General features: G+C 53.4%; 1 non-coding gene across 1 annotated transcript in view; it reads right to left on the bottom strand.

Moving 5' to 3' along the window:
* The window catches only part of LOC124588994, a 1,910-nt gene extending 279 nt beyond the window's left edge, over positions 1 to 1,631 (bottom strand). The window contains exon 1 of the ribosomal RNA XR_006975903.1: positions 1 to 1,631. This exon is cut by the window's left edge and continues 279 nt beyond it. This is a non-coding gene — a ribosomal RNA (small subunit ribosomal RNA).
* Positions 1,632 to 5,000: the final 3,369 nt, after the last annotated feature.

Genomic DNA, 5,000 nt, shown 5'->3' with positions numbered 1-5,000 from the left:
TCAGCGGGTTACCCCGACCTTTCGGCCTAGGAAGACACGCTGATTCCTTCAGTGTAGCGCGCGTGCGGCCCAGAACATCTAAGGGCATCACAGACCTGTTATTGCTCAATCTCGTGCGGCTAGAAGCCGCCTGTCCCTCTAAGAAGAAAAGTAATCGCTGACAGCACGAAGGATGTCACGCGACTAGTTAGCAGGCTAGAGTCTCGTTCGTTATCGGAATTAACCAGACAAATCGCTCCACCAACTAAGAACGGCCATGCACCACCACCCACCGAATCAAGAAAGAGCTATCAATCTGTCAATCCTTCCGGTGTCCGGGCCTGGTGAGGTTTCCCGTGTTGAGTCAAATTAAGCCGCAGGCTCCACTCCTGGTGGTGCCCTTCCGTCAATTCCTTTAAGTTTCAGCTTTGCAACCATACTTCCCCCGGAACCCAAAAGCTTTGGTTTCCCGGAGGCTGCCCGCCGAGTCATCGGAGGAACTGCGGCGGATCGCTGGCTGGCATCGTTTATGGTTAGAACTAGGGCGGTATCTGATCGCCTTCGAACCTCTAACTTTCGTTCTTGATTAATGAAAACATACTTGGCAAATGCTTTCGCTTCTGTTCGTCTTGCGACGATCCAAGAATTTCACCTCTAACGTCGCAATACGAATGCCCCCGCCTGTCCCTATTAATCATTACCTCGGGTTCCGAAAACCAACAAAATAGAACCGAGGTCCTATTCCATTATTCCATGCACACAGTATTCAGGCGGGCTTGCCTGCTTTAAGCACTCTAATTTGTTCAAAGTAAACGTGCCGGCCCACCGAGACACTCACTCAAGAGCACCCTGGTAGGATTGCAACGGGGTCCGCCTCGGGACGCACGAGCACGCACGAGGCGCGTCGCACGCCTTCAGCTCGCCCCACCGGCAGGACGTCCCACGATACATGCCAGTTAAACACCGACGGGCGGTGAACCAACAGCGTGGGACACAAATCCAACTACGAGCTTTTTAACCGCAACAACTTTAATATACGCTATTGGAGCTGGAATTACCGCGGCTGCTGGCACCAGACTTGCCCTCCAATAGATACTCGTTAAAGGATTTAAAGTGTACTCATTCCGATTACGGGGCCTCGGATGAGTCCCGTATCGTTATTTTTCGTCACTACCTCCCCGTGCCGGGAGTGGGTAATTTGCGCGCCTGCTGCCTTCCTTGGATGTGGTAGCCGTTTCTCAGGCTCCCTCTCCGGAATCGAACCCTGATTCCCCGTTACCCGTTACAACCATGGTAGGCGCAGAACCTACCATCGACAGTTGATAAGGCAGACATTTGAAAGATGCGTCGCCGGTACGAGGACCGTGCGATCAGCCCAAAGTTATTCAGAGTCACCAAGGCAAACGGACCGGACGAGCCGACCGATTGGTTTTGATCTAATAAAAGCGTCCCTTCCATCTCTGGTCGGGACTCTGTTTGCATGTATTAGCTCTAGAATTACCACAGTTATCCAAGTAACGTGGGTACGATCTAAGGAACCATAACTGATTTAATGAGCCATTCGCGGTTTCACCTTAATGCGGCTTGTACTGAGACATGCATGGCTTAATCTTTGAGACAAGCATATGACTACTGGCAGGATCAACCAGGGAGCTGCGTCAACTAGAGCTGAGCAGCCGGCCGCCCGGGAGTGTGTCCCGGGGGCCCGCGCGAACACGCAAGCGTCCGCTCAATTATTCTGCAAACAGGAGGAGGCTGAGCTCCCCTGCACAATACACCTCGAAACCCTCTCAGGTCCCGGCGGCGCGCAGCGCCGTCCTAAGTACTTGGTCGGGTTCGAGAGAGGCGCAATCGCCCGGAGTTTGGCGAGTAGACGCTTTAGGTGCGACCACCCGTGCTCCCAACTGAGCTTGCCGCTGCCGACAGAGGCCCGGGAGCGTGCTGTCGTGGCATTGCCGGCGGGAGACAACACGCGCCACCTACGGTGGCCGGCAGCTCCAACGCCAGCGCCACAGAAGGACAAAAGCCCCACTTGGGTGCCGAAGCGAACTCTCCCAGCACAGCGCACGCGCCAACACGTCCGCACAGCTGCGATACAATCCACCTGCGAGAACCGCAGAGGCGACCGAGCAGCAGACGGCGTCGCGGCGCCGAGCGCCGGGCGGCGGCGCATCCTCAGCGCACACAGTCCTCAATCGGACCAGCACACTGCAGATGTCCACCGCGCTTCGCACCGGGCCCGCGAGGACCTACTTTGGCCGCACGGCGCCGCGTGCAGGGTGCGCCGGCGCGCAGCTGCGCCGCCTGCCGCCTCCGTCGGCCGGCGCGCCTGCCACTGGCCGCCCCCACCAGCCGGCTGTAGCGCGTGCGCCCACGCACCGCGCGGCCAGCACGCCGGAAGGCCCCCCCTCACCGGCCGGGGACGGTCCCACCCAGCCACCGCCGCGTATCGCTTCACACCCACATGCCATTCACGTTCGTGGGCATGGTGGGTATCGCTGAAACAACCGGTTGGTAGCTCAACCGATCGTCGCCATCACTGATTCACCTCTAGCGAGAACAACCGCACCACAACGGTTTACCAGTTCTTCATTTGCGTAACGTCACCAGCAAACGTAGACGTCCATCGCCATTTGCAAATTCAACGATTGTTGCATGCCTGTGTCAGGTGTCACGACACACTATGTCTGCCCACATACACGCAACAACATGTGCACGCTTCGCGAACACGTGGAAGGTGGCCCCCGTACGTATGCGATGTCCATTGCGCGAACGACTGTCAACCGGCCTCTGTCGCATGTCGCAGATGTGGAACGCAGTGCACCATGCTATCACGGTGTGTGAGAAGAGACGACTACGTCTGACAACACGCGCCACTACATCAACAGACGGCTCATGCTGATCGCCATCCACGGCATACCATACTGCAATCCAGCTCTTATAGGGAGACGACACGTAGCTGAGTGCACAATATTTGGACCGTATGGTTCGCCGTTGTTGGCGCAGTCGTGGTACGGTCACACATGTACCACGATGTATCATTCAGTACATGAGGACCAATGTGCGGTACAGTGTGTGATTTGGACGTACAACATCAGCGGACAGTTGCCACAAGCCGTACCACAACGTAGGCTGTGCTTCGCCATGCGAATGCCAATGAACAACTGCGAAGGGCATTGAGCATGTACGTCCTGCCGCCATCCGCATTACAGTGTATAGCTGCAAGGTGTTTAACATGAAGCGATACTCTGGGGACCGGGCAGTGCGAGTAGCAAACTATATTGCGGGGGTTGCAGTTAGGCAACACTACACTAATTTAACGCGTCGTATGACAATTACAGAGCAGGTTAAGGCCCAACGTGTGTTGGGTTAAGGCCCAACGTGTGTTGGGTTAAGGCCCAACGTGTGTTGGGTTAAGGCCCAACGTGTGTTGGGTTAAGGCCCAACGTGTGTTGGGTTAAGGCCCAACGTGTGTTGGGTTAAGGCCCAACGTGTGTTGGGTTAAGGCCCAACGTGTGTTGGGTTAAGGCCCAACGTGTGTTGGGTTAAGGCCCAACGTGTGTTGGGTTAAGGCCCAACGTGTGTTGGGTTAAGGCCCAACGTGTGTTGGGTTAAGGCCCAACGTGTGTTGGGTTAAGGCCCAACGTGTGTTGGGTTAAGGCCCAACGTGTGTTGGGTTAAGGCCCAACGTGTGTTGGGTTAAGGCCCAACGTGTGTTGGGTTAAGGCCCAACGTGTGTTGGGTTAAGGCGCAACATAGGTTAGGTTAAGGCGCAACATAGGTTAGGTTAAGGCGCAACATAGGTTAGGTTAAGGCGCAACATAGGTTAGGTTAAGGCGCAACATAGGTTAGGTTAAGGCGCAACATAGGTTAGGTTACGGCGCAACATAGGTTAGGTTAAGGCGCAACATAGGTTAGGTTAAGGCGCAACATAGGTTAGGTTACGGCGCAACATAGGTTAGGTTAAGGCGCAACATAGGTTAGGTTAAGGCGCAACATAGGTTAGGTTAAGGCGCAACATAGGTTAGGTTAAGGCGCAACATAGGTTAGGTTAAGGCGCAACATAGGTTAGGTTAAGGCGCAACATAGGTTAGGTTAAGGCGCAACATAGGTTAGGTTAAGGCGCAACATAGGTTAGGTTACGGCGCAACATAGGTTAGGTTAAGGCGCAACATAGGTTAGGTTAAGGCGCAACATAGGTTAGGTTAAGGCGCAACATAGGTTAGGTTACGGCGCAACATAGGTTAGGTTACGGCGCAACATAGGTTAGGTTACGGCGCAACATAGGTTAGGTTAAGGCGCAACATAGGTTAGGTTAAGGCGCAACATAGGTTAGGTTAAGGCGCAACATAGGTTAGGTTAAGGCGCAACATAGGTTAGGTTAAGGCGCAACATAGGTTAGGTTAAGGCGCAACATAGGTTAGGTTAAGGCGCAACATGGGTTAGGTTAAGGCGCAACATGGGTTAGGTTAAGGCGCAACATGGGTTAGGTTAAGGCGCAACATGGGTTAGGTTAAGGCGCAACATGGGTTAGGTTAAGGCGCAACATGGGTTAGGTTAAGGCGCAACATGGGTTAGGTTAAGGCGCAACATGGGTTAGGTTAAGGCGCAACATGGGTTAGGTTAAGGCGCAACATGGGTTAGGTTAAGGCGCAACATGGGTTAGGTTAAGGTACAATATGGGTTAGGTTAAGGTACAATATGGGTTAGGTTAAGGTACAATATGGGTTAGGTTAAGGTACAATATGGGTTAGGTTAAGGTACAATATGGGTTAGGTTAAGGTACAATATGGGTTAGGTTAAGGTACAATATGGGTTAGGTTAAGGTACAATATGGGTTAGGTTAAGGTACAATATGGGTTAGGTTAAGGTACAATACGGGTTAGGTTAAGGTACAATACGGGTTAGGTTAAGGTACAATACGGGTTAGGTTAAGGTACAATACGGGTTAGGTTAAGGTACAATACGGGTTAGGTTAAGGCACTTGGGGGGGGGGGGGGCCCGGTTTGTTGATTGTGATT

Source organism: Schistocerca americana, unplaced genomic scaffold (genome assembly GCF_021461395.2).
Source record: "Schistocerca americana isolate TAMUIC-IGC-003095 unplaced genomic scaffold, iqSchAmer2.1 HiC_scaffold_677, whole genome shotgun sequence".
Classification (NCBI taxonomy): Eukaryota; Metazoa; Arthropoda; class Insecta; order Orthoptera; family Acrididae; genus Schistocerca; species Schistocerca americana.
The sequence above is the reverse complement of the archived record's forward strand: the minus strand, read 5'-3'. Positions and strand labels throughout refer to the sequence as shown.